The 24,326-nt window shown below is 38.9% G+C and overlaps 2 long non-coding RNA genes across 4 annotated transcripts; both read right to left on the bottom strand.

Annotated features, from left to right (window-relative positions):
• Positions 1–1,627: 1,627 nt before the first annotated feature.
• Positions 1,628–4,441, bottom strand: LOC110916680. Of its 2 annotated transcripts, none has more exons than XR_002579920.2 (4): positions 4,283–4,441; positions 2,890–2,975; positions 2,488–2,554; positions 1,628–1,819 (listed from the first exon to the last, which is right to left on the bottom strand). It is a non-coding gene; the product is annotated as an uncharacterized LOC110916680 (long non-coding RNA). The 2 variants fall into 2 exon arrangements; XR_002579921.2 differs by having other exon boundaries at positions 2,500–2,554.
• A 17,188-nt stretch (positions 4,442–21,629) lies between these two features.
• On the bottom strand, positions 21,630–23,649 carry LOC110916679. Of its 2 annotated transcripts, none has more exons than XR_002579918.2 (3): positions 23,516–23,649; positions 22,125–22,210; positions 21,630–21,789 (listed from the first exon to the last, which is right to left on the bottom strand). It is a non-coding gene; the product is annotated as an uncharacterized LOC110916679 (long non-coding RNA). The 2 variants fall into 2 exon arrangements; XR_002579919.2 differs by having other exon boundaries at positions 22,125–22,191; positions 23,516–23,643.
• Positions 23,650–24,326: the final 677 nt, after the last annotated feature.

Genomic DNA, 24,326 nt, shown 5'->3' with positions numbered 1-24,326 from the left:
TAATAATAATAATAATAATAATAAATAATTTCAATAATTATTAATATTAAAATAATTTCAATTTTTGGTTTGTTAGGGTCTTTAAAAGGGTATGTTTTCAGTTAACCAGAATTGGTTTTGTAACCGGAAAAGGATTGACTAAAATAAAACATAAAAAAAAATATAAAATTATTAAATGCATCCATTTAGGCATTGGATTCTTTGAAAATGGGGTATGGAGTGTCCAATAGATCTAAAACTAACATGGCTCTTGGACATGGTGGTTTTTAAATTATTATATGATACAATTTATTTCTTATTTATTTGTTTTTAGCGTTTTAAACGTAGAAAAACACAAAAGCATATGACGTCAGCATATTGTAAAACAAATAGATGTTAATTCTAATCCTAATTATACCAATTGCATGTTAAGATATGCCAAAAGGAGATCTAAGAACTTGAGAGTGATTGTTTTATTATTAGTTAAGCCAAAAGGATGCATTTAGAGGGTAATGTATCACTGTCTATCATTATGATAGGTGGTTACTTGTAGATGATAGTGTTCATCGTCTACCAAAAGTTGAGGTGGGTCCATTGATGATATTTGACATCTTTCGGTACTTGTGAAGATATCATGAAAGGAGATGAAAACATGGCTTGGGAATTGGGATGAGGAAATAACAAGAACTTAAGGATGCACGGTGTGGGGAGCAGCCTTGGACCGTCCCCCATCAGCGCCGCACCTCCTCCCATCTCGCCTCCTAGCTGCGGCGTCCTCCCCGGCTACCTGCGAACGATGGAGATGCCCCTCCCCCTCTCTCACACACCTATACATACATCATATACATATACATTTTAGGTCCATCTCCCCATTTCCTTACATCCATCCTCTTTGCCCATACTCACACCCATCCTACGTGACGGATCATCCTCCAAGGGAGGACCATCACCATACCGCATAGCCTAATGGGAATAATCGAAACCCGAGATATACCTATAATAGGTTATTTGGGTATGAGATTAATAAAAAAACGGGTTAGATACATATATAATATTAGGTGATACATGACTCGATTACTCGAAAAATATTTTATTTTTATTTTTCGTTAATCCTTGTCTAGTAAGTTAGTAATACTTCATTTTAGTGAAACATGAATTTTTATTGTGAAATATATTTGATGATGTCATTTATATTTTGACTTAGGGGTTGTTTGGCAACTTCTGAATGGGTAAGTGATGAGCCAGTAAGAGATCTGAACCATTAAGTGTTAAACCAGTAATAGGTCTGAACCATTAAGAGCCAGTATAATTCTTAACTGTTCAGAGACAAGTGTCTGACCAATTCAGATAAGAGATCTTAACCATTCAGACTTAGTATAATGCTTAACCATTCAGAGGCAAATGTCTGAATCATTACATCTGCTTGCGAAACATACTCTATATCTTATTTTCACACCCCCTATTGTATACGGGCCGTATAACATTATACGGCCCGTATAGAATGTTTTTGAATAGGAAAATGCGCAGGGAATGTTTTTTTTTATTTTACTATATACGGCCCGTATATAGTTATACGAGCCGTATACATGTGTGTACGATTTTTAAAACGTATACGGCTCAATGGATTTATTTTGTGAGGATTTTGATGTTACCTGTAACACCTTAATTACTATTTAACGGTTTTAAATATAATTACCAACATTTAGTTGTGTAGATAAGACTACACATACTATAAAAATATGGGTTTAAAATTTACGACGGGACACTGTGCGGAAGCATGTATCTTTATCGTGTTCGGTTCTCCAATGAGCTTGATCATCTTCCGGCATCCAAAATGTACCTACATTTCATAAACAAGAAATGCTTTAGTCTTACGGGGGTTATAAACGTGTCTAACGAGTTCTGGGAAACGAAACTGATTAAAATAAATTTTGTTACAGGGTCTACCGTAAATTACGGTGGCTACCGTAATTTACGGTAGCCCCTGAATGTTGATTCTTCCACCGTAACTCAGTGGGTTTAAGGCGTAAAGATTTTTAAGGCTACCGTAAGTTACGGTAGCTACCGTAACTTACGGTGGCATCTGCAAGATTTTCCAAGTTTGCCGATTTCTAAAACGGAAACCTTCATAACTTTTAATCCGCTTGTCCGTTTGACCTACCGTTTCTTCCTACGTGATTGTAAATTGAACCTCCATCAAATGGAGTCAAGACCCAACATCTGGATTAACAAAATTTAAGACTTTTAAGTCTTCGGCTTATTACCCTTTTTTTTACCAAATTTGACCCGTTCGTGATTTTATCAAACAAACGTGTTGTTTGATTCTAATTTCTCATTTTTAACCAATTCTTGTTTTCAAAACATTCTGTCTATAATTTAAATCCTTCGGTTTACCTATTAAGGTAACCGAATGCCCTTTTTTTTATTTTGCCTAACTTTCATAGAACTTCAAGTTCTACATGATGAGTTAATCTATTATACATACATGGCTCGGATCAACTTACTAACCCGGTTTAATACCTTGCTTTATAATTGCTAATTAAGAGCGATGTGAGTATCCATTGGATATCTACTCCTGTGAACATATAACTCGACACCAGAATCATTAGTCGATATTGTCAAAAGGTGATGTCTACACCTTTTGACCCGTTTGGCCGAATTGACCGTTTATCTTTGCGAGATAATATTTATTATCATCTCATCTACATGACTCGCTCCTTTTAACACCGTATGCTCATTTTATTTATAAACCTTTATTACCACTTTCGGCTCTTTATGTCTTACGCGGGAAAGCGTCTTTTAAAACTAACGATTATTGTCAACGTGTGACTAAATTACCATTTGTCTTATTCGTAGTCAATACGACAAAAGAACATTCTAAAATATATGACTAGTGTAAGTTATACTTACCTTGCATCCTTGCGAGCTTCATACTTGAACTTGTATCCATTTGACCCGTTCATTTCCAAGCTCCTACCTAGCTTGTCAGAGTCAAACTACCATATCATATCCACAAGATGATTAGATTAGTCAACCATTAACATGACCATCACACCTTATGGATTCACACACTTATTCACCAAAGTATGCTATTTATTCAACAACTATATTATTTATTTATTTATTTTTTGTTTGTCATAATTCTTTCCATTCACTAACCGTTTGACCCGTTAGTCAAGTTATTTATACAAACTAGTTAGTAAGTGATTTTGAACACTTTAAGCATGTCATATAAAGTGTTACTTGTTCCTAACAATAAATACTTCATGACTAAACAAGTATACGCAATCATATGTCTTTTTCCGGATTAATAATAACATTATTAATGTGCAGCGATTTTCTATTCAGCTGCTGTAATCGACCATTATGACCCATTTAAAGTCTGAACTAGATTAACATGTTCAAAAATGGATCGTAGAAAACTTCAATACCTTCGCAAGCATATGAGGTACACCTTCTAACGAATTTTCTATGATTTTATATGATTTTTATAAAATCAGCACAGCAACTATATTTTCATTTTTCAACCAGCTTTTGAGTTTTCTGAACAGCAGTTTTAATCAGATTTTTGACATCTTTAACAACCACATTTGTTTCTTATGATTGAAAACAGTAAAAATTTACTTCATAAGCTTTCCGAAAAGGTATAGAACACCCAAATCGGATAAACGGTTGATTTTATATGATTTTTTTAAGATTAGTCAAAATCCATATAAAAAGCTACGGAAATCATGTTTAGATTCCTTTCAAATTCGACCCAAACCATCAAATGCAACCCATTTTCATGGCTATAACCCTTATTAAACTCTTGGTAATGGTTTGAAACCTATAACACAGTGATTGTAGGCTAAGAGATGTCAAAAACATCATCTATTTCAGCACTTTAGTTTTCATTTAGGCATTTTAACAAACACCTAGTGTGCATAATTTTACATATTTACTAACTAGTTCATAACTAGTTATTTTTTACCAAAGTTAACATCAATTAATCAAACCTCTAAGTCTAGTGTTCATGAACTACACATCATATTTTCAGAAATTAGTTTCTATGCATCAATTTACACTAGATTAGCATTCTACATCCTAGTGTTCATCATTTTCTCACAAAATCCATGGATGACCTTCAATGTACTCATGAAATTTCCAGAATTTAGGCATGATTTCACATGTTGATGTCTAGGTTTTACTCCTAGATACTATATCATCCCTATATTAACCAAATAGCTAACATGCATCATCAAATTTCAGATTTCCCAAATTCATGAGAATTTCAAACAGAGAATTAACATCAAATTTTACATACCTTACAACCCCTTTGCAATGGGGATCAATAATCTATGCTCGATTTTCGATTTTAACTTGGTTTGAGCCTTCAATTTGTGAGATTAGTGAGTTGCTAGGGTTTTGAGAGTGGGGGTCGCCCTCCTCCTTCTGTTTGATCGAACCAGACACCTAAAATGGTGTATTTGGTTTTATTTTGTTACTTTTATTAAACTTAATAATTTAAGTTTAGGTTTTAACAACATAAGCCCCTCCACTTTAGTTTGGTTTATAATTTGAGTATTTTGTTCTTTCACTTAATTACAAGACTTGTACTAGGTTATTTATTTCCTAGTTATTTATCTTGTTCTAAACCCGTTTTATTTTAAGTCCCGTTAAATCTCGGGCCTTTTATATACTTTGCTTTCTCAAAGTATTTCTCATCCTTTTGACAAATATTAGATTTATTTATTTAAATCCTAAATTTACCGGGTAAGTTTTACCACTAACTGTATTTTACCCGTCCTGTAGTATTAACGTGGTTTGATTACCAAACCCGTTTTCGGGGCGTTACAAGTCTACCCCTCTTAAAGAGGTTTCGTCCTCGAAACCTTTTCTTACATAACTTATTGAGTTTAACTCAATGTATCCGATCCGCGAAATCTTTTACACATTACTTGTGCTTTTATCCAATAGTTAGTATTACCAGAAAAGTATGATAACATCTTTTCGGTTACTAATTGTCTTCTTAACTCATACGACATAGTGCAACTTGAAATAACGTAATCTCGTTATTTCCACTGGTTTAGTAAACTTAGCGATATCCATTGCTTTCATATAATATCGAATTCTTTATGAATCCGTTACTTTAACCCGTTTAAAGGTCTTTAGTGAAATATTTCACTTTCAGCAATAATTTCTTTTGTTTTTCAGATTTATTCATTCGGTTTAGTTATACCGAATCCATCGCTTACAAGCAAGTCAAATTTTATTGATTTGAATTGCTGGCCTTAACCGGTCTCGTTAACTAGACGTATTAGTCCAGTTACTTTTTACCGCTTGCTTGGTTATAATGTGATTCTACTTCACATTATATTTCTTGACCGTGATTGTGTTACATCATGTTTAATTTATATCAAAATTTCATTTTCGAAAATATCACTTTTCGAATATATCGTCTTGCGCCTATCAGTGTCAAGACTTGTATCTTTCATGCTTACTATTTAAATTCCTATCAGAATTTATGTTTGTAAAAACATTATTTCTTACTAAAACCGAAGTTTTAGTTTTAGGATCTTCTCTTTAACTTTTGTCAATTATCCATACCAGGATATTGACAGTCCCTAATTTATTCTTATTTGGTTATATCCCATTACCGGGCTCATTATTCTCTTGCATTCAACGCTACCTTTATCTGGCTAGCGCTCATTTGTGCCATTCGGCGTTATATTGTATTCAACATGTTTTACCTATTAATGTGAAATCCATCACTTAATAAACAATCAACTTTATTCTTTATTCAACCCATTCGACTTCGAATAGTTGAACATATTTACTCACAATTTCTATATACGAGATTTTATAGTCCTAACTTGTAATCTAAGTTACTTTGATTTTTTTTTCAACCCGCGTTCACGTCTCTTGGTTTACGCATGTGTTTAATTCTTACCCATCAACCGAGTGTTTCACCGAAGTCGTTATTATTGCAACCCTCCCAGTATGCATCAAGACTTTGCTTCATTTTTATATTCCGACTTTGTCCTCAAGTTTGACGTTTTACAAAAACGACCCGTTTAGAGACATATTCGCATTTTCCGGGTTCGAGTGTAAGTACACCCCCTCCCAACACATGTCTACCTTGTTTTACATGTTTATATTTTCCGGGTTCGAGTGTAAGTACACCCCCTCCCAATACATGTCTACATCATTTTACACGTTTATATTCTTCGGGTTCGAGTGTAAGTACACCCCCTCCCAATACATGTCTACATTGTTTTACATGTTTATATTTTTTCGGGTTCGAGTGTATGTACACCCCCTCCCAATACATGTCTACATCACTTTTCATGCTTGTATTTTCTGGGTTCGAGTGTAAGTACACTCCCTCCCAATACTTGTCTAAATCATTTTTCATGCTTGTGTTTTCTGGGTTCGAGTGTAAGTACACTCCCTCCCAATACTTGTCTGGATTATTTTACATGCTTCTTTGTCCTTTCATTCGGGCTCATTATCCTGATGTAATACGCTTCCGTCACTCGGTTGTGCGTTTACCTTATTATCAAACATTTTGCTTATCTGATTCATTTGGGTACTTTTTAATTAGTCCCATTCACTTCGCCCTTACTACATCGGATGTAAATGTGTCCGCTATAAGAAACTTGTGGTATCTTATGCCACTACTTACTTGGCCAGAGTAAGCGATTTAACACATGACATACACGACCTTTTTATAGTTTTCACATCACGCCCTATGTAAGTAACGCCTCTATTCGGTTTTCTTGGAAATTATATCCTGGATATGTATTTCTGTTCAGGTTTTTCCAAGTTTCTAATTTACCTATGCAACGATCATTCTCTACCTGTTTGTTGCATATTGCTAATTGTGCGATTATATTTAAAAACACGCACCTGGTAATGCTTGCCCCGACGGGCGTTTCTTGCCATTAACCTTGTTCGCGGTCGTTACGCGATTTAGTCCTTAGTGAGCATGCTCCTATCGTCATACTTCGGATCGTTCCTCTATCATATCCTTAATTCGTTCAACTCTTGTCATCTTTAAATGCAAGTGTCCTTCAATCAAGATATTCACAAAAGTTAGTAATATAAACTTCAATAATCTCCTGTATTATAATACAAGGCTTTTTCTACTGTACACGTCAACGCGCGTATTTTTGTCAACTATATCAATCATTTTTGGGGTAACGTGTATTACACGGTAACCCTATGTGTTGTCTACAACACTTTAATACGCTAAACCATTAGCATACATGCACTTACCGGATTTGCGATCAAGCCTCGAACCGAACACACCTTACGCTTTAACCATGAGCTCTGATTACCAACTTGTAACACCCTAATTACTATTTAACGGTTTTACATATAATTACCAACATTTAGTTGTGTAGATAAGACTACACATACTATAAAAATATGGGTTTATTAAAACTTTTACAAATCATAAGTTATTCGACATAACGTAATTGAATTCGTCGTTTAAAATTTACGACGGGACACTGTGCAGAAGCATGTATCTTTATCGTGTTCGGTTCTCCAATGAGCTTGATCGTCTTCCGGCATCCAAAACGTACCTACATTTCATAAACAAGAAATGCTTTATGTCACACCCTGGCTTTGCGGAAGCGTGGTTAATTTGGTGTGACTTCTCAATACCATAGCTTAATCATAACAAAGCTATATGAATTAAAAATATGCAAGAATCATCCATTAAGTTTTTTTTAAAAAAACCAAATACAGTACCATTGTTTTAACGGGAACACGCCCTAACAACCATAACCTTGTTCAACAAACATTACAACTTAAACATAACATAAACACAGTTTAAGGACTGTGACTTGTCCAGGTAAGAGTCACATTCCCTAAACCCCGGATGACCTTGGAAACTAGTGCAGCGGGAAAACGCGCCATACCGTGCCAGATCTTTTAATTCCCTGAAATACATGTAAGTTGAAAAATCAACAATAATGTTGAGCGAGTTCATGTGTAAGTGAGTAAATAATCCTTTGTATTTATCAAAATCCTGGTATGTAGCAAATAAGGAAAAAGAGATCACCAATGGTTTGCAAGGCCATTGATACGTGTGAAGTGCAAGTAGGAAGACTCAACCCTTGCGATTTTGCGTCGGGGCACAAAGTCACCCCGAGGTCCGTTATGCTGGACCTGGGGTTGGGCTCGCTACACCCAGATAGATCTACCGCTTACGTCCCTCGGTCCTACAATGAGGATTAATGGCCTCCAGTTCCCGCCCACCCACTCACATGATCTAAGTAGTAACCCTCCTTACGCTAACCATACCATGTAAAAAGTACTCATAATCATAGTAACATGTATTTCACCCCCGCAGTTTAGAAAACTGAAAACAGTTAAGAGAAAAGGGGGACATGAACTCACAGTCGGTGCGTCTCTACCAAGTACTCCAAATCAGGCAGCTGTGCAACGACCTACATGTGCTAAATCTATTAGACGGACGGCCGTGCCTTAGCTTTATAGTTTAAGTTTTTGGGAAATAGTTAGACAACTATTCCGTGTTTACTTTTCGTATATACTTGGTAGTTAATCTCCTTCCCAAGGATGGGGGATTTAATACATGTGCGTTCGAATTATATCATTAAGTCTCACTTAATATATACTTATTTCTAATTCCAAAATATAAATATTTTTCTCAAAAATACTATATTTTCTTTTCACATAATATTCCCCAGAAATAATACGTTGATAAAATACGCGTTCGTAAATATTTCCGCATAAAGCGTAAGTTACGTTTTATCATTCGTGTGGTAATAGTAATTACCGGTGTAACTTATATAATTATCGTAGAGGCGTTCGTATTATTTTGGGTCTGTTAACGTTCGTAAATATTATTTTTACTCTAAAAATAATATTTATGTATTTTTCACAAAATAATCATAAACAGTGTGGTGAAAATATATTTACTAAATATATATATTTATCACGTTTAGTTTTGTGAAAATCCCACCTCCGATATTTTGTAAATAAAGTCATGGCGAAATATATTTTGAAAACATGTCAAAGTAATTCTAACACTTGTAGTGTAAATATTTCTAAGTGTTAGGTTTTTAGAAAAATTTCGCCAGAGTTTCCTCTGTAACTGGAGGTGGCCACGCTTTCAAGGGTATCATTTTCTTTTGCAAAATCAATTTCAACAACTTCTTTAATCAATCAAACAATTTCCGACACATCAACTAGTCGACAAGTATGTAAATCGCATAATCGCATGAACTTGTAGTTTTTCCGAAAACCATAGTGTAAATCCCATTATATTTTGTGGATCTTTATATAAAGTAGATCGATCTCGTAAAAACCTCGTTTTTAAAGTATATCCATCTTTACAACTTCTCGTCATCTTTTACAAGGTTTGTTATTTTGTCGAACCTTTCATTTCACAAGTGTTTACACACTTGTGGTTTATAAAATTCATACTTGTTAGTGTAAGATCCGTCTTTTAGAAAACATGATTTCTTTGATATGTGGTTCTTTGAAAATACCATTTGTACATACGTAGATCCGCTAGTTTCAAACACTATTTTACAAGTAAAAATACTTTTACACAAGTTTATGTTTCTCGTGTGGTAGAGTTTCACCTTTTAACCCTTGTCTCATTCAAAACAAGCTTATGTCAAGATCCATGATCTTAACCAAACCGGGTTAAATGGTGATCCGAGCTTGGGCCGATTACAATGGGGGGGGGGGGTACTAGTTCGATTTCAACTAGTTTAGTTGGTGATTAGTTAGGTTAACTAGGTTAAATTAGGGATTAACTTGGTTAGTCACATGTTGTGCTTTATAGCGGGTGTTAGGGTGTTCAGGGACCCTAACTGGCTCAGAAAAAGATCAATAATGTTACTGTCAATGTTTTTATGTTCCGGGTATAGTCCGGTTGTTCAGTTGGATAGTAATCCGTTAAAGCGCTTAATAAAGCTTTTAAGTGTCGTAGATAACATCTTTAGTGACACAACTTATTTCTCCAAAGTGTCAGGAATATTTCCCCATGTTTTGGCACTTTATCAGTTAGCTAAAAGCTGAATCTTTGATTAGAGTGCTGTGTTTTGTGCTCGGTGTATGTTTTAGGCACATCCAGTCACTGTAACTTATTCCTAGAGATGCAGTTCTACAACCCTTGTATCCCTACACTCACTATGGGTGTAGTAAAAATATTTCTGGCTCATACAGGCCTTAGAGGCAGTGTCCGCCTGATGCTGGCTTTTTCAGCATGTTCAATAGGTTATCCGTTCATAGTGCTACTGTGCTTTTGTGCATCATGTTTGTCACTAAGGTTTAGCTTGTAAATAATGTAGTGACGGAAATCAGAGTATGATGCAGATATGTGCAAGTATCAACAGTCAAGTAGCAGTTCATCAGTAATTTCAGTTAAGCACAGTAACCAAGCAGTAATTAATTATTAATTAAATCGTACGGATACCTGGTTTAGTAAGGGTTGTCACATTCTCCCCCCGTTAGAAAAATTTCGTCCCGAAATTTAAGTTCTGCTTGTAGAAGCAGGGTTCTTGGGAAATAGATGGGGGTATTTTTCTTTCATTCGGTCCTCACGCTCCCAGGTGAATTCAGGACCATGGCGGGCATTCCAACGAACTTTGACGAGCTTGACACTGCTCCGGCGGGTCTTGTTCACTTTCCAATCCGTGACCTCAACGGGTTCTTCAACGAAGTGGAGCGTGTCGTCAACATGAATTTCGTCGGTAGGAATGGCAACGGTATCTTGCGTTGGACTTCTCTTCAGATTGGATACATGAAATGTATCGTGAACTAAATGGAGTTCAGCAGGTAAGTCCAGCTTGTAAGCTACGGTCCCGATTCTTTCCAAAATCCTGAACGGACCAATATATCGCGGATTCAACTTCCCACGCTTCCCGAAGCGTGCCACACCCTTCCAGGGTGATACCTTCAACAAAACCATATCTCCAACCTCAAACTCTAGAGGTTTCCTGCTTCGATCTGCGTAGGCTTTCTGCCGGTCACGAGCCGCACTGATGCGATCTCGTATCTGTGCAATCTTGTCGGTGGTTTCCTGGACTACATCAGGACCAACCAACTGTCTATCACCGGCGTCAGACCAACAGAGCGGTGATCTGCACTTGCGCCCATATAAAGCTTCGAATGGCGCGGCACCAATTCTGGTGTGGTAGCAGTTGTTGTATGAAAACTCAACCAGAGGCAAATGCTTATCCCAGCTACCGCCCAAATCCATAACACATGCTCTCAGCATGTCCTCCAACGTCTGAATCGTCCGCTCGCTTTGACCGTCGGTCTGCGGGTGAAACGCGGTGCTCATATTCAACTTCGAGCCAAAAGCTTCTTGGAAGGATTGCCATATCCTTGACACGAACCTTCCGTCTCTATCGGAGATAATCGAGAGAGGTACTCCATGGCGTGTAACAATCTCTCTCATGTAAATTTCAGCCAATTTGCTTGTATTATCCTTTTCTCGGATAGGTAAGAAGTGTGCTGATTTCGTCAATCGATCCACTATTACCCAAATAGTGTCATGGCCTTTTGGCGTTCTTGGAAATTTCGTAATAAAATCCATGGAGATTTGTTCCCACTTCCACTTGGGAATCTCTGGTTGTTGCAGAAGTCCTGAAGGCTTCTGGTATTCCGCTTTAACCTTAGCGCAAGTTAAACATTTGCTCACATAAACAGCCACATCGCCTTTCATCCTAGGCCACCAATAATAATCCTTAAGATCTTGGTACATCTTATCCGCTCCAGGGTGGATAGAGTACCGTGACTTGTGAGCTTCATCGAAAATAACCTTCCTTAATCCTCCAAACAAAGGAACCCAAATCCTTTTCTCAAAACACAACGTTCCTTCCTTGTTTGGTACTAATAACTTCTCCATCCCACGGAGATACTCTTCTTCAAGGTTTCTCTCCTTGAGAGCTTCTTTCTGCGCGGCACGAATGCGCAGAGGAAAATCGGTTCGAATAACCATCTCCAAAGCCCTAACCCTTATGGGCTTGATTCTCTCTTTTCGACTTAGGGCATCGGCGACCACATTCGCCTTCCCTGGATGATACTTTATCTCGCAGTCGTAGTCATTCAACAACTCTACCCATCGTCTTTGCCTCATATTCAACTCCTTCTGGTTGAATATGTGCTGGAGGCTCTTGTGATCTGTGAAGATCGTGCACTTCGTACCATAAAGGTAGTGCCTCCATGTCTTTAAAGCAAAAACCACTGCGCCAAGCTCTAAATCGTGTGTGGTATAGTTCTTTTCATGTACCTTTAGCTGGCGTGACGCGTAGGCAATAACCTTTTGGCGTTGCATTAACACACAACCCAATCCTTGACGTGAAGCGTCGCAGTATACCACAAAATCATCTGTACCCTCTGGTAGGGCTAAGATTGGCGCGTTGCAAAGCTTATCTTTCAATATCTGGAACGCTTCTTCCTGTTTGATTCCCCAATCAAACTTCTTATCCTTCTGCGTGAGGAGCGTCAATGGTTGAGCAATTTTTGAAAAATTCTCAATGAATCTTCGGTAATAGCCAGCCAAACCCAAGAATTGCCGAATCTCGGTTGGCGTCTTTGGCGTTTCCCAATCCTTGATTGCCTCGATCTTGGTTGGATCTACGTGGATTCCATCTCCGTTTAGCACGTGCCCAAGGAATTGCACTTCTCTTAGCCAAAACCCGCACTTAGAGAATTTGGCGTATAGCTGTTCCTTCTTTAGCAGCTCCAGAATGGCTCTTAAATGCTGCTCGTGCTCAGCCTTCGTCTTTGAATAAATCAAGATATCATCGATGAATACTATCACGAACTTATCCAAGTACGGCTTGCAAACTCGGTTCATCAAATCCGTGAACACTGCAGGTGCGTTTTCAGACCAAACGGCATAACGAGAAACTCGTAGTGCCCATAACGGGTTCTGAAGGCTGTCTTCGGGATACTCTACTCCTGTATCCTTAACTGGTGGTAACCAGATCGCAAATCGATCTTCGAATAGAAGCTTGAACCTTGAATTTGGTCGAACAGATCATCAATCCTTGGCAGAGGATACCTATTCTTGATCGTCAGCTTGTTCAACTCTCTGTAGTCAATGCACATACGGAAACTACCGTCCTTCTTCTTGACAAACAAAACTGGGGCTCCCCAAGGCGAGAAGCTTGGTCGGATAAATCCCTTGTCTAACAACTCTTGTAGTTGCGTCGACAGTTCCTGCATCTCAGACGGAGCAAGTCTGTAAGGTGCCTTAGCCACAGGTGCGGCGCCTGGAGCTAAGTCAATGCAGAACTCCACTTGCCTTTGAGGCGGCAAGCCAGGCAAATCTTTTGGGAAGACTTCTGGGTATTCCCTCACGACAGGGATGTCTTCGATCTTTGGTTCTTCAGCTTTCTTATCTACAATGTGTGCCAGAAAGGCAGCACATCCCTTTTGCAAACACTTCCTTGCCTTCAGGCAGCTAATAATCCTCAACGGCGTCTCACGCTTTTCTCCGTGAACGACAATGGTCTCACCATCTTCGGTCGGGATACGAACGACCTTCTCATGACAAACTATCTCAGCCTGTTACTCGACAACCAATCCATTCCTACTACCACGTCGAAGCTTCCCAACTGGACTGGTAGTAGATCTAGAGCGAACTCACGCTCTCCCAATTCGATTACGCAACCTCGAATCACCTCATTAGCTTCTACTAACTTCCCATTCGCCAATTCGATAGAGTACGGAATATCTAACTTACTAGCGGCTAAACCAAGCATGTACTTAAATTCTAACGACACGAAGCTATAATCGGCGCCAGTATCAAATAAAACGGATGCATAGCGTTGGTTTACAAGGAACGTACCAGTGACAACATTGGGATCCTGGCGCGCTTCCCTTGCTTCTATGTTGAAAACCCTTCCGCGGGCTTGGTTCAATTCTGGGCAATTTCTTTTGTAGTGCCCAAGATCACCACAGTTGAAACATCCGGGCCTCTGCCCATTTCCACCATCGTTTCCAGCTTGATTGTTTCTCTGATTACGATTCATAGTGCCCGCTTGGTTTGCATTATTGACCCGATTCCCATCACCTCCATTGTTTCCTTGTGGGCGATTCCCAATACCACCACGATTATTTCTATTCCCGAATCCTCCTTGGCCTCCCCGGCCAGCACTAGCCCAACAGGAATCCTTCAAGTGACCAGTCTTTCCACAAGCTTCACATACTTTTGGCCCGCATCGACCAGAGTGATGGCGTTGGCAAGAGTTACACTTGGGATGTGCACCCATATATCCTTTACCTTTCCTCCTACCACCAGCTGTATCCTGAGCCGGCATACTTGATTCTCCTTTCTTAACCACCACCCCGGTGCCCTGCTTGAAGTTTGAAAACTTCCGCTTGTTTCCTCCAGATGACTCCACATGAGTCTTTTTCTTCTTGGGCTCAACTTCATCAAACTTGTTCAAACGAATTGCCTCCTCTGTGAGAGCCACGCTTAAATCAATGGCTTCAGTGATAGTCGCAGGTTTGGAGGAGGTCACCATGCTTATGATTTGAGGAGCTAATCCCCAAATGAAGCGTTCAATTCTCTTGAACTCAGGAGTGACCATGTAAGGTACCACATGCAACAAGTCGTGGAACCTTTGAACATACTCTGCTATCTTAGGACCTTCCATTTTCAAATGCCAGAACTCGGTCTCCAATCTCTGGATTTCAGCGCGGGAACAGTACTTTTTGCGCATGAGTTCCTTCAGTTCGGTCCAGGTCAGCGCGTAAGCAGCAGCTTCTCCAAGTGTCTGTACTTGCAAGTTCCACCAGGATAGGGCTCCATCCAAAAATAGCCCAGAGATATAAGTGACTTGCTGATCCAATGCGCATTTGCTCATGCGAAGAACGGAGTTTACGGGCTTGCAGTCCAAGAACTGTTTGTAGGTGCACCCATGAGGTGGATTGTTATTGTTGCCAGTGTTGCCAGAGTTGCTTCCACTCATTCCTCCTCGAGAGGCAGCATATTGAGCAATGGCTGCAGCAATGACTTGCTGTAGTTCTTCCTGAGTGGTAGGCATTTGCTGTTGTTGACGTCTTGGCGGCATCTTCTAAAGATGTGTTTACGTCGGTCAGGCCATGGTAAAGCGTACGTATATAGTAATAGTAATAGTACATAACATCTCATGTTATCAATATATCACAAATACTAATCACACAACATCCCATGTCACAAATATTATACACACAACATCCCATGTCATAAAAATATAAATAAGCAATCAAGCGAATCAAATATGATGAGAATACTGCGATTGCTATATATCGAGACCACGTAGTAAGTGTATCAGTACATCACTGTGTCATACAATCATCAATCAACTAGGGGCTACATCACCCCTGTCCAGAAACTATGTCAAGTCAGTGTCAAATACATCAAATACATCAAATATATGTCAACAAAAGTCACAATCATCATGTAGTCTCCAAAAAGGCTGTGCAGTCAAAAGCAATCGCGGTCCTCTCACCAACGTTTACCCTAACGGTACTGATGAGCTCTATACAGATGGCGGTGGAGGAGGGGGAAAGTGAGTGTAAAACAAACGTCGTAACTGGAGCCAGTCCTCCTCCATGGCTCTCTGAGTACGAATAAATGAAGCAACCTGCTGCTCTAAAACAAAGAGACGTGCAGCATAATCTGGGGGTACCAGTCGATAAGGCTGCAAAGGAGAGTGTGTCTGACCATGGCACTGGCATGGTGGCAGCTGAGCTCTCTCAAGCTCCTGGATGTGCTGCGTGTGTGACTCATGCTGAAAAACGAAAGACATCAGAACGTCCTCTAAAGTGTGTCCCACATGGAACGGATGGTATGGATCAGTCGGTGGCATGACGGGCGGTGAGGACCAGAGCAAAGGCTCACTGGTGGGGTCAAACGGTGCCACATGAAATGGTGAAGCAGAGGGTAACACAGGTGGAAACTGTGGCATGAAAGAAACAGACATCGGTACATGCCCAAAAGGATGGGCTGAAGAACCCTCTCCAGGCCTCGCTGGAGGTACAAACTGAGGAACCCGAAAAGAAAAATCAAGATGTCGTGTATCAGGGATCTGAGGGGGAAAAGGTGGAACATCCTTATCAGCAGGTATCCAACCGTGTTGTGCATGCTCATCCGGTGGATCCATGTGGTCTGCAAACAGTGCGTGCTCAGGCTCAAGTGGAACGGGATCAAGTGGGGGAGCAACAATAGGGTGAACCGGTGCAATGTGCTCAACAGGATGGTCAACAGGTATATCAGCAACAGGTGGGGGAACAACAGGGTCGGCAGCAATAACATGATCACCCTCCAGATGATCATCGACAGGCGGGTCAGCTAGAACAGGCTCAACAGGGATGCCCGCATGTACGGGGTCATGCTCAGGCATAGGGTCTAGAGCAGCTGCCTGCTCAGGAGCCAAGGCAGGCTCAAGGTCATCAAAAGCCATCTCGAAATCGAACTCGGGGTCAATAGGATCAACTGGATCAACTGGATCAGCGGGATCCTCCATGGGCTGGTCCATCGGGATAAACTCAATATCATGATCCGGGTCGAATCCCGGAGGAAAGATAGGAGCAGAATCCTCTATGTCATCATGGTCAAACGCAAAGCTGGGAATAGGTGCAGCAGAGGATGCCTGGTCAGGATCCGAATCGTGTGCAAAGTGCTGTGCGCTCACCTCGTGAGATGGTGCGGATGCCACAGACTCAAAGGAGTCTGGGACCGGTGAATGCGCGGGTGAGTCCTCGGCAGGAGCACCAGCGATCATCAGAAGGTTGCTAGCGGGAAGAAGGGTTGCGTCCGGGATCTCATCCTCGATAGGATCATCCTCAAACAGATCAATATCGCCGTCAGCCTCGGCGTCAAGAAGTAAGTCATATGCTGGATAGACGGCTAAGGGTATAGGAGCCGGAATCACTACTAGAGGTAGGTACTCAGCGGGAGGGCCATCTGCAGGCTCATCAGCACCCTCGGGTAGTGCGAAGGGCTGGAAATCGTCATCGTCAGTGCTGGTGTAGTCAGAAGTGTGCACCTCGTGCTCCGAAGATGGGAGGTCATCAGATACTACAGGTATGGGTCCGGTGGTGTCCGAGTCGCCGGTACCGGCCGAGTCCGTGAGTCTGTAACATAAACACAAATGTGCACAAATAATCAGTCATACAATCAAGTAATCACATAAGTCACCAAGTAAGAAATCACATAATCCTCCTAGTCCCACTAGCCTCCCAGTCTCCTAGACTGACATTCCTAGTCCCACTAGCCAAATTCTTCCCAGTCTCTAAGACTGCTCTATCATCCACCTCGACCTCCTAGATCGAGCCTCGGCCTCCATGACCGAGCCTCAGCCTTCATGACTGAGCCGACTCTTCCTAGTCTCACTAGCCATCTACCTCGATCTCTAAGATCGAGCCTCGGCCTCCAAGACCGAGCCTCAGCCTCCAAGACTGAGCCTAAAACAATAAACATCTACCTCGATCTCTAAGATCGAGCCTCGGCCTCCAAGACCGAGCCTCAGCCTCCAAGACTGAGCCTAAAAATAATAAATGAAATGTGCTCAACATTTGTTTATAAAAAGGTTTTGGATCTGGACTTAAGTGGTATGCAGTAAAAAATGTTTTCGTGAGAGCCCTAGTGATCATAGTCTAGACTCGAGAAGGAATCCTAGTTCGCTATGATCAGAGCTCTGATACCAAGCTGTCACACCCTGGCTTTGCGGAAGCGTGGTTAATTTGGTGTGACTTCTCAATACCATAGCTTAATCATAACAAAGCTATATGAATTAAAAATATGCAAGAATCATCCATTAAGTTTTTTTAAAAAAAACCAAATACAGTACTATTGTTTTAACGGGAACACGCCCTAACAACCATAACCTTGTTCAACAAACATTACAACTTAAACATAACATAAACACAGTTTAAGGACTGTGACTTGTCCAGGTAAGAGTCACATTCCCTAAACCCCGGATGACCTTGGAAACTAGTGCAGCGGGAAAACGCGCCATACCGTGCCAGATCTTTTAATTCCCTGAAATACATGTAAGTTGAAAAATCAACAATAATGTTGAGCGAGTTCATGTGTAAGTGAGTAAATAATCCTTTGTATTTATCAAAATCCTGGTATGTAGCAAATAAGGAAAAAGAGATCACCAATGGTTTGCAAGGCCATTGATACGTGTGAAGTGCAAGTAGGAAGACTCAACCCTTGCGATTTTGCGTCGGGGCACAAAGTCACCCCGAGGTCCGTTATGCTGGACCTGGGGTTGGGCTCGCTACACCCAGATAGATCTACCGCTTACGTCCCTCGGTCCTACAATGAGGATTAATGGCCTCCAGTTCCCGCCCACCCACTCACATGATCTAAGTAGTAACCCTCCTTACGCTAACCATACCATGTAAAAAGTACTCATAATCATAGTAACATGTATTTCACCCCCGCAGTTTAGAAAACTGAAAACAGTTAAGAGAAAAGGGGGACATGAACTCACAGTCGGTGCGTCTCTACCAAGTACTCCAAATCAGGCAGCTGTGCAACGACCTACATGTGCTAAATCTATTAGACGGACGGCCGTGCCTTAGCTTTATAGTTTAAGTTTTTGGGAAATAGTTAGACAACTATTCCGTGTTTACTTTTCGTATATACTTGGTAGTTAATCTCCTTCCCAAGGATGGGGGATTTAATACATGTGCGTTCGAATTATATCATTAAGTCTCACTTAATATATACTTATTTCTAATTCCAAAATATAAATATTTTTCTCAAAAATATTATATTTTCTTTTCACATAATATTCCCCAGAAATAATACATTGACAAAATACGCGTTCGTAAATATTTCCGCATAAAGCGTAAGTTACGTTTTATCATTCGTGTGGTAATAGTAATTACCGGTGTAACTTATATAATTATCGTAGAGGCGTTCGTATTATTTTGGGTCTGTTAACGTTCGTAAATATTATTTTTACTCTAAAAATAATATTTATGTATTTTTCACAAAATAATCATAAACAGTGTGGTGAAAATATATTTACTAAATATATATATTTATCACGTTTAGTTTTGTGAAAATCCCACCTCCGATATTTTGTAAATAAAGTCATGGCGAAATATATTTTGAAAACATGTCAAAATAATTCTAACACTTGTAGTGTAAATATTTCTAAGTGTTAGGTTTTTAGAAAAATTTCGCCAGGGTTTCCTCTGTAACTGGAGGTGGCCACGCTTTCAAGGGTATCATTTTCTTTTGCAAAATCAATTTCAACAACTTCTTTAATCAATCAAACAATTTCCGACACATCAACTAGTCGACAAGTATGTAAATCGCATAATCGCATGAACTTGTAGTTTTTCCGAAAACCGTAGTGTAAATCCCATTATATTTTGTGGATCTTTATATAAAGTAGATCGATCTCGTAAAAACCTCGTTTTTAAAGTATATCCATCTTTACAACTTCTCGTCATCTTTTACAAGGTTTGTTATTTTGTCGAACCTTTCATTTCACAAGTGTTTACACACTTGTGGTTTATAAAATTCATACTTGTTAGTGTAAGATCCGTCTTTTAGAAAACATGATTTCTTTGATATGTGGTTCTTTGAAAATACCATTTGTACATACGTAGATCCGCTAGTTTCAAACACTATTTTACAAGTAAAAATACTTTTACACAAGTTTATGTTTCTCGTGTGGTAGAGTTTCACCTTTTAACCCTTGTCTCATTCAAAACAAGCTTATGTCAAGATCCATGATCTTAACCAAACCGGGTTAAATGGTGATCCGAGCTACCACAACGTAGATCGGGTCTAAGTAACCACAAATTTCAGTTACTACAACTTTTACATAACTTATATGCTTTTAACCAACAATACTTGTAATTTTAGTAGACTTTAATGCTTCAAAATGCAAGATTCCGAGTTTTAATTATCATATATCTTATTAACCACCTTAGATTAGTTCGAGTACGAGTTTTAAGCATTATACCTCTAGCTCGAGGCTAGGGAAGAATCTATGCAAAAGAGAGGTGGATAAAAGCTAGGTAGAGGGGTCCTTCGTCTTCCGCTTGCTCCAAGACTCCTAATGCGTGACCCGTAACACTTGAACAACCTTGGAATGTGGAGATCAAGAGCCGAAAATGGGTGGGGTGTCCCAAGGGGTGTTCGGCCGTGAGTTGAGCAAGAGGGAGAGAGAGAGATTTGTGGTGAAGTGTGGAATGTAAGACTCTTGTGCCAACATAGGTTACTTATAGACAAAACACAAGTTCTTGATCCATTGGATTTAATGTTGTCTAGATATCCAACACAAGCAAATAAAATAATCTAGATTGTACAAGAGGTGTCCCCTCTAGTTTGGGCCGGTTACAATGGGGGGGGGTACTAGTTCGATTTCAACTAGTTTAGTTGGTGATTAGTTAGGTTAACTAGGTTAGATTAGGGATTAACTTGGTTAGTCACATGTCGTGCTTTATAGCGGGTGTTAGGGTGTTCAGGGACCCTAACTGGCTCAGAAAAAGATCAATAATGTTACTGTCAATATTTTTATGTTCCGGGTATAGTCCGGTTGTTCAGTTGGATAGTAATCCGTTAAAGCGCTTAATAAAGCTTTTAAGTGTCGTAGATAACATCTTTAGTGACACAACTTATTTCTCCAAAGTGTCAGGAATATTTCCCCATGTTTTGGCACTTTATCAGTTAGCTAAAAGCTGAATCTTTGATTAGAGTGATGTGTTTTGTGCTCGGTGTATGTTTTAGGCACATCCAGTCACTGTAACTTATTCCTAGAGACGCAGTTCTACAACCCTTGTATCCCTACACTCACTATGGGTGTAGTAAAAATATTTCTGGCTCATACAGGCCTTAGAGGCAGTGTCCGCCTGATGCTGGCTTTTTCAGCATGTTCAATAGGTTATCCGTTCATAGTGCTACTGTGCTTTTGTGCATCATGTTTGTCACTAAGGTTTAGCATGTAAATAATGTAGTGACGGAAATCAAAGTATGATGCAGATATGTGCAAGTATCAACAGTCAAGTAGCAGTTCATCAGTAATTTCAGTTAAGCACAGTAACCAAGCAGTAATTAATTATTAATTAAATCGTACGGATACCTGGTTTAGTGAGGGTTGTCACACTTTAGTCTTACGGGGGTTATAAACGTGTCTAACGAGTTCTGGGAAACGAAACTGATTAAAATGAATTTTGTTACAGGGTCTACCGTAAATTACGGTGGCTACAGTAATTTACGGTAGCCCCTGAATGTTGATTCTTCCACCGTAACTCAGTGGGTTTAAGGCGTAAAGATTTTTAAGGCTACAGTAAGTTACGGTAGCTACCGTAACTTACGGTGGCCTCTGCAAGATTTTCCAAGTTTGCCGATTTCTAAAACGGAAACCTTTATAACTTTTAATCCGCTTGTCCGTTTGACCTACCGTTTCTTCCTACGTGATTGTAAATTGAACCTCCATCAAATGGAGTCAAGACCCAACATCTGGATTAACAAAATTTAAGACTTTTAAGTCTTCGGCTTATTACCCCTTTTTACCAAATTTGACCCGTTCGTGATTTTATCAAACAAACCTGTTGTTTGATTCTAATTTCTCATTTTTAACCAATTCTTGTTTTCAAAACATTCTGTCTATAATTTAAATCCTTCGGTTTACCTATTAAGGTAACCGAGTGCCTTTTTTTTTATTTTGCCTAACTTTCATAGAACTTCAAGTTCTACATGATGAGTTAATCTATTATACATACCTGGCTCGGATCAACTTACTAACCCGGTTTAATACCTTGCTTTATAATTGCTAATTAAGAGCGATGCGAGTATCCATTGGATATCTACTCCTGTGAACATATAACTCGACACCAGAATCATTAGTCGATATTGTCAAAAGGTGTGTCTACACCTTTTGACCCGTTTGGCCGAATTGACCGTTTATCTTTGCGAGATAATATTTATTATCATCTCATCTACATGACTCGCTCCTTTTAACACCGTATGCTCATTTTATTTATAAACCGTTTATTACCACTTTCGGCTCTTTATGTCTTACGCGGGAAAGCGTCTTTTAAAACTAACGATTATTGTCAACGTGTGACTAAATTACCATTTGTCTTATTCGTAGTCAATACGACAAAAGAACATTCTAAAATATATGACTAGTGTAAGTTATACTTACCTTGCATCCTTGCGAGCTTCATACTTGAACTTGTATCCATTTGACCCGTTCATTTCCAAGCTCCTACCTAGCTTATCAGAGTCAAACTACCATATCATATCCACAAGATGATTAGATTAGTCAACCATTAACATGACCATCACACCTTATGGATTCACACACTTATTCACCAAAGTATGCTATTTATTCAACAACTATATTATTTATTTATTTATTTATTTTTGTCATAATTCTTTCCATTCACTAACCGTTTGACCCGTTAGTCAAGTTATTTATACAAACTAGTTAGTAAGTGATTTTGAACACTTTAAGCATGTCATATAAAGTGTTACTTGTTCTAACAATAAATACTTCATGACTAAACAAGTATACGCAATCATATGTCTTTTTCCGGATTAATAATAACATTATTAATGTGCAGCGATTTTCTATTCAGCTGCTGTAATCGACCATTATGACCTATTTAAAGTCCGAACTAGATTAACATGTTCAAAAATGGATCGTAGAAAACTTCAATACCTTCGCAAGCATATAAGGTACACCTTCTAACGAATTTTCTATGATTTTATATGATTTTTATAAAATCAGCACAGCAACTATATTTTCATTTTTCAACCAGCTTTTGAGTTTTCTGAACAGCAGTTTTAATCAGATTTTTGACCTCTTTAACAACCACATTTGTTTCTTATGATTGAAAACAGTAAAAATTTACTTAATAAGCTTTCCGAAAAGGTATAGAACACCCAAATCGGATAAACGGTTGATTTTATATGATTTTTTTAAGATTAGTCAAAATCCATATAAAAAGCTACGGAAATCATGTTTAGGTTCCTTTCAAATTCGACCCAAACCATCAAATGTAACCCATTTTCATGGCTATAACCCTTATTAAACTCTTGGTAATGGTTTGAAACCTATAACACAGTGATTGTAGGCTAAGAGATGTCAAAAACATCATCTATTTCAGCACTTTAGTTTTCATTTAGGCATTTTAACAAACACCTAGTGTGCATAATTTTACATATTTACTAACTAGTTCATAACTAGTTATTTTTTACCAAAGTTAACATCAATTAATCAAACCTCTAAGTCTAGTGTTCATGAACTACACATCATATTTTCAGAAATTAGTTTCTATGCATCAATTTACACTAGATTAGCATTCTACATCCTAGTGTTCATCATTTTCTCACAAAATCCATGGATGACCTTCAATGTACTCATGAAATTTCCAGAATTTAGGCATGATTTCACATGTTGATGTCTAGGTTTTACTCCTAGATACTATATCATCCCTATATTAACCAAATAGCTAACATGCATCATCAAATTTCAGATTTCCCAAATTCATGAGAATTTCAAATAGAGAATTAACATCAAATTTTACATACCTTACAACCCCCTTGCAATGGGGATCAATAATCTATGCTCGATTTTCGATTTTAACTTGGTTTGAGTCTTCAATTTGTGAGATTAGTGAGTTGCTAGGGTTTTGAGAGTGGGGGTCGCCCTCCTCCTTCTGTTTGATCGAACCAGACACCTAAAATGGTGTATTTGGTTTTATTTTGTTACTTTTATTAAACTTAATAATATAAGTTTAGGTTTTAACAACATAAGCCCCTCCACTTTAGTTTGGTTTATAATTTGAGTATTTTGTTCTTTCACTTAATTACAAGACTTGTACTAGGTTATTTATTTCCTAGTTATTTATCTTGTTCTAAACCCGTTTTATTTTAAGTCCCGTTAAATCTCGGGCCTTTTATATACTTTGCTTTCTCAAAGTATTTCTCATCCTTTTGACAAATATTAGATTTATTTATTTAAATCCTAAATTTACCGGGTAAGTTTTACCACTAACTGTATTTTACCCGTCCTGTAGTATTAACGTGGTTTGATTACCAAACCCGTTTTCGGGGCGTTACATTACCAAATGTATACGGAACGTATATAAGGATGTTTTTCCAGTATCCCGTTTTTTCCAATAAAATCACAATCATTCTAGGGTTTCTAAACTTTTCATCATCTTTAACAATGTCGATAAACGTTGACCGGAACACGCAGCTTAAATCGGAGCACAAGTAGAGTAACGTTACCGATCAGTCCATTGATGGAAACCTTAGCGATCGCAGAGATCTTCGTGTTGGTTATTTATCGATTCTGCTAGTTATCGGCGGGGATGGGTACAGAAACCACCAAGGGTGA

Source organism: Helianthus annuus, chromosome 16 (genome assembly GCF_002127325.2).
Source record: "Helianthus annuus cultivar XRQ/B chromosome 16, HanXRQr2.0-SUNRISE, whole genome shotgun sequence".
NCBI classification, from domain to species: Eukaryota; Viridiplantae; Streptophyta; class Magnoliopsida; order Asterales; family Asteraceae; genus Helianthus; species Helianthus annuus.
The sequence above is the reverse complement of the archived record's forward strand: the minus strand, read 5'-3'. Positions and strand labels throughout refer to the sequence as shown.